Source organism: Plecotus auritus, assembly GCF_963455305.1.
Source record: "Plecotus auritus genome assembly, chromosome: 2".
In the NCBI taxonomy this organism is placed as follows: domain Eukaryota; kingdom Metazoa; phylum Chordata; class Mammalia; order Chiroptera; family Vespertilionidae; genus Plecotus; species Plecotus auritus.
The window spans coordinates 169,118,783-169,130,383 of NC_137771.1; positions in this window are offsets into that span (position 1 = coordinate 169,118,783).

Here is an 11,601-nt window from a genome sequence, read left to right on the forward strand (position 1 = left end):
TACACATAAGTTTCCAGTTATCTTGGTTCCTATGGTAACTCTATGTTTAATTGTTCAAGGAATTTATAGACTGTTTTCCAAAGCAGCTGCACCATTTTACATTCCCACCAGCAGTGTATAAGGGTTTGGATTTCCTCACATCCTTATCAACATTTGTTCTTACCTGACTTTTATTGTTCTTGACACTATTAAAGGTGTCCCCATTTCCCCCCCACCCTTTTCCCACCTCCACCCAGCCCCCGCCATGCCTCCCCCATCCTTCACCACACTGATGTCTGGGCTACTAGTATGTATATATGTTCTCTGGCTACTCTCTTCACCTTTTCTTACATTATCTGACTTTTTTTTAGTCTAGTCATTCTAGTGGGTGTGGAGTGTTATTTAATTGTGGTTTTAATTTACATTTCCCTGATAAGATATGATGTCAAGTATCTTGGCATGAGCTTATTATATATTTGCATATCTTCCTTTGAGAAATGTCTATTAAGAGCCTTTACCCATTTTTTATTGGGCTATTTGTCTTTTTATTATTGAGTTGAGAGCTCTTTGCATACTTTAGATACAAGTCCCTTATCAGATTTATAATTTACAAATATTTTCTCATATTTTGTGATTGTCTTTCACTTCTTGATAGTATCCTTTGAAAAACAAAATTTTTTTATTTTAATGAAATCCAAATTATCTATTTTCTCTTTTGTTGCTCATGCTTTTGGTGTCAGATCTAAGGATTCTTTGCCAAATCCAAGCTCATGATGACTTATGCCTATATTTTCTACTATGAGTTGTGTAGTTTTAGCTTACATATATATATGGAATACTAGTGACCCAGCACGTGAAATTGCGCAAGACCCAGACCTGCAGGAAATTGTGTGAGACCAGAGACCCCCAAGTTCCACCGGTGCCACAGGACTCCCCCGAATCCCGGCGTGCCGTAGGACCCAGAGTCAAGTCCCCACCCACCTGCATGCACCTCACTGCGCACGCAGCCTCCTGGTGACCAGTCTTTGGTCGTTACGGCATTATAACCACTGGGTTTTTATTATATAGATAAGTCTTTGGTCCTTTTTAAATTAATTTTTAGATCAAGGTTTGTTTTTTGTTTTGTTTTGGTTTTTGCCTATGGATGTCTAATTGCTGCAGCACTATTTATGAAAAGGCTATCCTTCCTCCTTGAATAGCTTATGTTCCATTGTCAAAAATCTACTGGGCCTATCCATGTGGATCTATTTCTCATTCTTTGTTCTGATAATTGATTTATGTATCTATCCTCCACCAGTACCACACAGTCTTGATTACTGTAGCTATATAGTAAGTCTTAGTGTGTAGAATGATCTCTCCCACTTTATTTCAGAATTGTCTTAGCTATTGCATGCCCTTTGCCTTTCCATGCAAATTTAGAATAAGCTTATTTATATTTACAAATAAATTGCTAGACTTTTTATAAAAATTTAAATTAATCTTATAAATCAAGTTGGAGAAAATCTATATTGTTACTGGGTTAAGTTTTTCAATCCATGCACACAATATGTCTCTCATTTATTTAGGTTTTCTTTTATTCCTTTCACCAATATTTTGTAGTTGTTGGCATAGAAATCCTACGCATATTTTGTTCATCTTTTTCAGTAGTTAGAAGTAAAGATACAACTTTATTCTTTTGCATGTGGCTATATAGTTGTTCCAGCACCATTAGCTGAAAAAACTTCTTTCCTACATTGAATGGTGTTGGCTCCCTTGTCAAAACCAGTTGATTACAGGCACATTAATTCATGTCTGAACTCTCAATTCTATTCCATTAATCTACATGTCTATCCTTATGGCAGTTATATACTTCCTTTTTTAAAAAAATTGTATTTATTTATGAGAGAGAGAGAGATTGCTTTGTTGTTCCACTTATTTATGCATTTATTTGTGCCCTGACTGGAGATCGAACCCACAACCTTGCCATAATGGGACAATGTTCTATCCAACTGAGCCACCCAGAAAAGGCCACACTTTCTTGATTACTGTTGCTTTGTATTGAGTTTTGAACTCAACAAGTGAGTCCTCCAACTCTGTTCTTCTTCAAGAATGTTTTGGTTCTTCTGGATACTTAGAGATTTCATACTAATTTTAGAATCAGCTTATAAATTTCTACAAGGAAGTCAACTAGGATTCTGATACAGGTTATGTTGAATTTGTAGATTAGTTTGTGGATTAGTGCTCTCCTAAAAACATTAAACACTCCAATCCATGAACATGGGATATTTTCCCAATTATTTATCTCTTCTGCAGTTTCCTTCAACAATTCTTAATAGTCTACAGAGTATAAGTTTTGCACTTCTTTTGTTAAATTTTTCCCTAAGTATTTTATTCTTACGGATGATATTGTAAATGGAATTGTTTTCTTTTTTAAATATATTTTATTGATTTTTTTTACAGAGAGAAAGGGAGAGGGATAGAGAGTTAGAAACATTGATGAGCGAGAAACATCGATCAGCTGCCTCCTGCACACCTCCTACTGGGGATGTGCCCGCAACCAAGGTACATGCCCTTGACCGGAATCGAACCTGGGACCCTTCAGTCTGCAGGCCGACTCTCTATCCACTGAGCCAAACCTGTTAGGGCTGGAATTGTTTTCTTAATTTTATTTTGGCTTGTTAATTGCATGTGTATAGAGATACAATTGATTTTTATATACAGGTCTTATATTCTTCAACCTTGCTGAACTTGTATGTTAGTAGAGTCCTCAGGAATTTCATAAACTACAAGATCATGTCACCCACAAAGATAGTTTTATTTCTTCCTTTCCAATCTAGATACTTTGTATTCTTTTCTTGCCTAATTGCACTGGCTAGAACCTCTAGTACAAAGTTAAATAGAAGTGGTGAGAGTGGATATCTTTGTCTTGTTCTTGATCTTAGGGAGAAAGCATCCAGTCTTTTACCATTTAGTATGATGTTTGTTAGCTATGGAGTCTTTGTAGATGCCCTTTATCAAATTAAAAAAAATTCACTTCTATTTTTTTATCATGAAATAACATAATATTTTGTCAAATTTTTATTATGCACCTGTTGAGATAACCATGTGGTTTTATTTTTTAGTCTATCCCTACATTATATTACATTAATAATTAATTGATTTGGGGATATTAAACCAACCTTGCATTCCTAGAATGAATATCATGTGGTCTTGGTGTGTAATTCTTTTTTATATACTGGCTTTGATTTGCTAGTGTTTTATTGAGGATTTTTGCATTTGTGTTCACAAGAGAAATTGGCATATAGTTTTTGTGTGATTTTTTTTGTCTGGTTTTTGTGTCTAAGTAATAATGGTCTTATACAATGAGTTGGGAAGTATTCCTCCCTCTTCTAGTTTTTGGAAGAATTTGTGTAGAATTGATATTAATTCTTTAAATGTTTGGTAGAATTCAGCAGTGAAGCCATATGAGCCTGGGCTTTTCTTTGTGGAAAGTTTTTTTTTTTTTATTACTAATTTGATCCTTTCACTTGTTATAGGTCTTTTTAGATTGATGATTTCTTCTTGAGTTGATTTGATAATGTTTCTTTCTAGGAATTGTTCATTTCATGTATACTATCTAATTTATTGGCATAAAATTGTTCATAGTATTCCTTCCTTGGCCCTACCTAATGGATTTTGGACTGAATTGTTTAGGAAGGAGAGGGGAAGTAGAAGTGGAAGAGAGGGGAAAGAGAAAGGAGGAATAGAGGGGAGGGGAAAGAAAAGAGAAAACTGTTTTAAAGATGCCCTAAATAACATCTCCCGCCCAGCTGGCATGGCTCAGTGGTTGAGCTTTGATCTATGAATCAGAAGGTCACGGATGAACCAGAAGGTCACAGGTCAATTCCCCGTCAGGGCACATGCCTAGGTTGTGGGCTCCATCCCCAGTGTGGGGCATGCAGGAGACAGTGATCAATGATTCTCTCTCTCCCTCTCCCTTCCTCTCTGAAATCAATAAAAATATTTTTTAAAATAATAATTAATCTAATAAGGAACATACAGAACCTATGCAAAGACAATCACAGCACTTCCCTCTCAGAAATAAAAGGCATTAATGAATGGAAAACATATCTTGTTGCTGGTTAGGTAGAGTTCATATTAAATAGAACACAATAATAAATAGCAATAAATAGGAAAGAATATTAAATAGTGTATGCAGTGATTCTCAATCTTGCCTACATATTAGGATCACTTAATTAATTTTTTTTAAATCCAGGTTGAGGTACCACTGCAGACCAATTAAATGAGAATCTCTGGAAAAGAGTCCAGGTGGTCCTAATGTCAGATGGCTTGAGTACTACTGTTATTTAAAGGAAAAAAGAAAGAGTTTAATGGAAATAATTGCCCTTGTAATGAAATTGAAAATATATTTCAAAGTTAAAAGTTTAGAATAAAATACTTCACTGACAGTAGGTGAAAACAGAATAGATAATGGAAACAGAAAAAAAAAAAAAAAAAAAAAAAAGAAAAGAAAAGAAAAACTTCTGAAAATGTAACCCGAATCTGTTCAAGCCAGGTTAAATAAAAACAGCGTAAAAATAATTTTTTACTTCCTAAATGTTGTTGAAAATTTACATTTTGAGGGAAACAATCATTTGGATCTATATTTAATATATATCATGATAAATTACAAATTTTTAAAAAAGTGAAAAACTAGAATAGTTTAAAAACCATTTTAACCTAGGAGATGACTTTTTAAAAGGGAGTGGCTTGTTTTAAAGAATAAGGAAATATTATTTGAGCAATTAGACTTATTCTCCAAGAGTTGTTGGGATTCCCAGAGTAAGAAAAAGAAAATAGGCCTACAACTGGATAAACTATTAATGAAAAAAGTGTTCAAATATTACTTGGCCATTTAGGGCTTATCCAAATAAAGGAGCAACTTTCTCCCCAAAAGACCTAACTTCCTTTAACTGTACCATTGTAACCAAAGAAAAAATTGCATTGCTAAAACATTTTTACCATCAAATTTGAAGCTGAATCTAGGATCGAGAATTTTTACTCTGTTGCAAAAATTATTTTGTCTAACCCAAAGAGAGAGAGAATGTGCTCTTCCCTCGCAAGTGAGGAACTCAACTCCAGCTGTCTATCAAGCACCTCCAGAATTCTCTGCCATAGTATGTGCTTAAATGACTGGAATTGGGCCAAATAAAAACTCAGAGGGCATAATTCTACCCAGGGTTATAGGCAACTCTTGGGAAACAGGTTTCTTCACTTACCTAAGGAGTGAATCAATCATTTCTGCCTGGTTTCTTGCATAGGAAAAGGCCAAAGGCTCTTCTGAAGCTTCCTTGGTTGGAACCTGAAGTTCAGACACAGTGAAGGTACCTAGGAAGCTAACCAAGCACATCCCAGTGCTCTAAACAGTATGAAAAAGTACTGGATGAGGAAAGAATGTTCTAATGTCAGGGGAATATTTAAACATGGAGATGTTGCTTGGCCACCCAAATGTTCTTAAGAGGCTCCTTTGGTTCAAGAGGACTTACTTTATTTTGTGTAATGCATGGATTTATCATAAAGATGCACCTGCTTGGGAATCTAGGAAATGACAAACAGCCAGGCCTCATGGAGAAGAGGGACCTGTGCAGAACTGGGTCTCACAGCCAGAACCAGAACCCACGGCCACTCTAAGAACCTAAGGAACTGTGCTGGTGGGTTTTCACCCAGGGCTCCATTATTTTTTTAAATATTTATTGTTCAGATTATTACAGATGTTCCTCTTTATTTCCCCTCATATCTCCCCTCCACCTGGTTCCCACCCCAACCCAGGCCCTCGCCACCCCACTGTGTGCGTCCATAGGTACTACATACATGCATATAAGACCTTTGTCCAATCTCTTCCCGCACCCTCCGCAACACACCTCCTTTCCCCCAAGAATTGTCAGTCTGCTCCATTTCCATGCCCCATTACATTCACCAGTTTATTCTGTTCATAAGATTTTTTATTCATTTGATTTTTAGATTCACTTGTTGATAGATATGTATTTGTTGTCACTTTGTTGTTCATAATTTTTTACCTTTACCTCTTTCTTCTTCTTCCTCTTCTTAAAGAATACCCTTCAGCATTTCATATAATACTGGTTTGGTGGTGATGAACTCCTTTAGCTTTTTCTTGTCTGTGAAGCTCTTTATCTGACCTTCCATTCTGAATGATAGCTTTGCTGAGTAGAGTAACCTTGGTTGTAGGTTCTTGCTATTCATCACTTTGAATATTTCTTGCCACTCCCTTCTGGCCTGCATGTTTTCTGTTGAGAAATCAGCTGACAGTCCTATGGGTGCTCCCTTGTAGGTGACTGTTTTTCTCTTGCTGCTTTTAAGATTCTCTCTTTGTCTTTTGCTCTTGGCATTTTAATTATGATGTGTCTTGGTATGGTCCTCTTTGGATTCTTCTTGTTTGGGGTTCTCTGTGCTTCCTGGACTTGTAAGTCTATTTCTTTCACCAGATAGGAGAAGTTTTCTGTCATTATTTCTTCAAATAGGTTTTCAATATCTTGCTCTCTCTCTTCTTCTGGCACCCCCATAATTTGGATATTGGTATACTTGAAGTTGTCCCAGAGGCTCCTTACACTATCTTCATATTTCTAGATTCTTTTTTCCTTTTTGCTCTTCCAGTTGGGTGTTTTTTGCTTCCTCATATTTCAAATCTTTGACTTGATTCTTGGGATCCTCTAATCTACTGTTGAATCTCTGTATATTATTCTTTATTTCAGTCAGTGTATGCTTAATTTCTGACTGGTCCTTTTCCATTTTCTTGGCATTCTCACTAAGATCCTTGAAGGTCTCACTAAGTTCCTCGGAGGTTTCTAGAAGATTCTTGAGTAACCTTATAACTGTGGTTTTGAACTCTATATCTAGTAGTTTGCTTTCTTCCATTTCTTTCATTTGTGACATGTTTCTTTGTTTCCACATTTTGGCTGCTTCCCTGTGTTTGTTCCTATGTTTTGGGTAGCTGCTAAGTCTCCTTGAGTTGATAGAGTGGCCTTGTGTAGTAGGTGTCCTATAGGGCCCAGTGGCTCAGCCTCCCCAGTCATTGACATGTGCCGGGGGCCATAAAAGAAGAATTTGGTCTTACTTCCTGGTCAGCCCTACTTCCTGATTGAGCAAGGACAAAGCAAGGACAAAGAAAGCCCGCACGCCCAAGGGCCAGAAGAACCCCCCATATCAGAATAACCGATCAGCTAGGACAGATACCCAGTCCCCAACCAATCATCCCATGGCAACTCCTTATCCTACCCCTCCCCTCTTGAGTGCTTATATACCGCAACACTCGAATAAAAAAACGAGGCTTGATCAGGAACCTTGTCTTGCCTCCGTTCTTCGCGTTCCTTGTTTGTTTCATGCTCTTAGGTGGTTCCTGCGTGCCCTCGTTGCTGCCCCGCGGGCCGGGGCAGACATGGACACTCTTGTGCACCCCTTTGTGGGCTGTGGGCACAGTCTTGTTGTAGTTGAGCCTTGATTGCTGTTGCAACCCTTTGTGGGCTGTGTGCACAGTCTTGTTGTATTTAAGCCTTGATTGCCATTGGTATCACTGGGAGGAATTGACTTCCAGGCCAATTGGCTGTGAGGACCAGCTACATCTACAATGGAAGAGCTGCTGTACAGGAAACACCCTTATGGGGCAGGACTTGCTTCAGTGGGGCTTTGGTGCTCACTAAGTCTGCCCCTTGAGTGTGTCACTTATGGATGTGAAGAGTTGTAATCTGGTATGGTCTCACACTTACCACTGGGTACCCTGGCTCTTATATCTCCAAGGAGGTGCAAAGTCAGCCACTGCCTGGGGCCACCCAGCAGGAGCTACAGAGAGATCTGAAGATTCCTTCTCTTTGTATCAGGTTTGGAAGTGCCCAGACAAGGCCCAGCTGTGAAGCAAGGCAGGTTGGTGCTGGTGCAGCCTTGGGCCTTCTTTTGATAGCTTTGGGGTTCTCTGACCCAGCTGCAGCTTGTTTGACAGGTTTTAGGCTGAGAAAGGACAGGCCATTCATATGCAAAAGTCGCTGGGCACAGCTTGGGTGGGGTTGTAATTTGGGTAGGGCAGGGTCTCAGGGAATCTCTAGGGTGGAGCAAACAGCAATGGCTGCCAGTCAGCTCTGAACCAGGGAGATCCCAGCACAGGAACAATGACCGTTGAGAGCACCTCCGTCTGGAAGAAAGCCTCCACTGGGTTTCTGCCCCAATGCCAGACAGTCCAGTTTCTCCCCGTATGTGTCTGGTTCCCCCTGAGTCTCACCCTGCACTGGAGCTCAGAGCAAGTGGGAGCTTATATCTCCCTCCCAATTAAAAAAGCAGCACACCCATTCCCCACCTCCACACCTCCTACCAGTCTCAATGCGCTTTCTTCTTAACCTCTCTAGTTGTAGTACTTCCACTCAGCCAGCTTTCCCATGGTTCTGGATGATAGTTGTTCTGTATTTCAGTAGTAATTTTGATGTGGTTGTGGGAGGCAGCAAGTACAGGTGTTTACCTATGCCGCCATCTTGGTTCTCCCAGGGCTCCATTATTAATGGGTCTCAGCTAGTCCCCAAACAGCTGTCTGCATTTCTGTCTCTGTCCACTTTCCCTCCAGCTCCAACTGGCATTGTCTCTTCTATTCTGCATTACTTTTCTCTGCCTCCTGGGATGCATCTTCATAGCTCCTGCTTTCTCAAAATATTGGTCTGTCATAGCCCCTATTGTACCTCACCACCACTCTCCTGCAAGCCTCACCTCCCACTGCTAACTACATCATTCTCTCCGTATTGCCCAGTTCAAAGCCTGGAAGATGTTTTTTTTTTTTTTCTTTATTGATTAAAGTATTATATATTGTGTCCTTATTCCCTCATTGCCCCCCTACTCATGCCCCCACACCCTAGTGTCTGTGTCCATTGGTTATGCTTTTTGCATGCATACAAGTCCTTTGGTTGATCTCTCCCTCTTGCCCCCACCCTCCCCTACCTTCCCTCTGAGGTTTGATGGTCTAACCCAGTGGTCGGCAAACCGTGGCTCACAAGCTACATGCGGCTCTTTGGCCCCTTGACTGTGGCTCTTCCACAAAATACCACGGCCTGGGTGAGTCTATTTTGAAGAAGTGGCATTAGAAGAAGTTTAAGTTTAAAAAATTTGGCTCTCAAAAGAAATTTCAATCGTTGTACTGTTGATATTTGGCTCTGTTGACTAATGAGTTTGCCGACCACTGGTATAACCAATGCTTCTCTGTCTCTGGATCTGTTTTTGTTCATCAGTTTATGTTGTTCATTATATTCCACAAATGAGTGAGATTTATCTTTCTCTGACTGGCTTATTTCGTTTAGCATAATGCTCTCCAGGTCCATCCATGCTGCTGCAAATGGTAGGCGTTCCTTCCTTTTTACAGCAGTGTAGTATTCCATTGTGTAGATGTACCACAATTTTTTAATTTACTCATCTACTGATGGACACTTAGGCTGTTTCCAAATCTTAGCTATTATAAATTGTGCTGCTATGAACATAGGGGTGCATATATCTTTTCTGATTGGTGTTTCTAGTTTCTTGGGATATTTTCCTAGAAGTGGGATCACTGGGTCAAATGGGAGTCCCATTTTTAGTTTTTTGAGGAAACTCCATACTGTTTTCCACAGTGGCTGCACCAGTCTGCATTGCACGAGGGTTCCTTTTTCTCTGCATCCTCGCCAGCACTTGTCCTTTGTTGATTTGTTGATGATGGCCATTCTGACAGGTGTGAGATGGTACCTCATTGTCATTTTTATTTGCATCTCTCAGATAATTAGTGACTTTGAGCATGTTTTCATATGTCTTTCAGCCTTTTGTATGTCCTTTTTCAATAAAGTATCTATTTAGATCCATTGCCCATCTTTTGATGGGATTGTTTATCTTCCTTTTGTTAAGTTGTATGAGTTCCCTGTAAATGTTGGAGATTAAACCCTTATCAGAGATAACATTGAAAGCCTGGAAGATTTAGATTGTGCAGAGAACCTTTTTGCCCAGGACATGTCACAGGACACTGGCCAACTTAATGTTTGGTTGTGTTGGGCCAACTGCCCAACCCTGACCAATCAGCATAGTGTGAAATGGGCTTTCAGTGGCTGCTCTTTCAGTAGCAGCTGTAGGCCAAAGTTTCCCCTACAAAAGGGCTCTGGTGTGGCAGGTATCTGATCCATGTGACAAGTATATGGATGGATTGATGGATGGATGGACAGATAGTCAGGAATACTTTGTCCTCAGAAAAGTAAGGCATGATTTATCAGTGGGAGAGAGAGATTCAATGTGGGTTGAAAAATTGAACAAAAAGAGAACTGCATTTGTATGTTAACATATTTCATTGAGATCTGATCTCAGTCCTTAGGAACCAAGTAATGGACAGATCCTGGATAAGCTGGCTATTAATGACAAGTCTTCCTTCTTAGGGAAATGAGATGACTTTCCTCCAAAATTCCTGCACATACTTCTGGCTGTTCCCTCATAGAAGGTCTGATCTTCTCTAGCCTTTCCCTATTAGAATTTTCCAAGGTTCATCTCACATCTATATATACAAAAGGCTAATGTGCTAAGTGTCCTTCCCATGGTCCAACTGGTCGCTATGATGTGTACTGACCACCAGGGGGCAGTGCTCAACACAGGAGCTGCTGTGACACACACTGGCCATTTACAGAGAAACGGCACCGCGGACCTGGCACCAACAAAGCAACACTCAGCTCTCCCCAAGTGAGACACAGGCCACGCCACCACCCTGGAGCGACAGCCCACCAAATTGCAGCCGATGCTGCCATGGTGCAAAATGCAGCCCACAGCCCAGCCCAGCCCAGCCCAGCCTGCAAATGGAGGCTGTGGGCACCAGGTAATAATGTCACGTTTTTGTTTTAATATATCTTTATTGATTTCAGAGAGGAAGAAAGAAGGAGAGAGAGATAGAAACATCAATAATGAGAATCATTGATTACCTGCCTCCTGCACACCCCCCAGTGAGGATCGAGCCCTCAACCCAGGCATGTACCCTTGACTGGAATTGAACCTGGGACCCTTCAGTCCGCAGGCTGACACTCTATCCACCTAGCCAAACCGGCTAGGGCCGATGCCACGTTTTTATTGACATTCTGAAGCCAAAATTGTCAACAGAATGTATCTGAAGACCAACTATTGGCACAACGTACCTCTGAAGCTCAAAGAAAACAATGTCGTTGACAGAATATGTCTGAAGAACAGCCATCAACAAGTACTACCAATACTGGTAGGAACTGCCTTCATAGCAAAAATGAGGTAAATGAGGATGCAATTATCAAACACAGTTGTGGTAGAATGACTGTTACATGTCAATTTTGCCTATCCCTAAATTTCTCCAATGAAAAACCATCTGATGGAAAATTTACTCAATGTTGTAGCAAAGGCAAAGTTTGTCCAAATTATATAAATTTTCCAGAATACCCAGCATAGTTTTAAAAATTAATGATAAATGAAGATTCTGACAGTAAAAATTTCATGGAAAATATTCATTGTTATATCATGTTGTTATTGTTTCTTATCAATCAATTTATATATTATTTTCATGTACATTTTACTAATTTTATTTCATCTCTGACACTTCTATTATAGAAAAATGGTGAATAGCAATATTAAAATATTTCTTCTAATTAA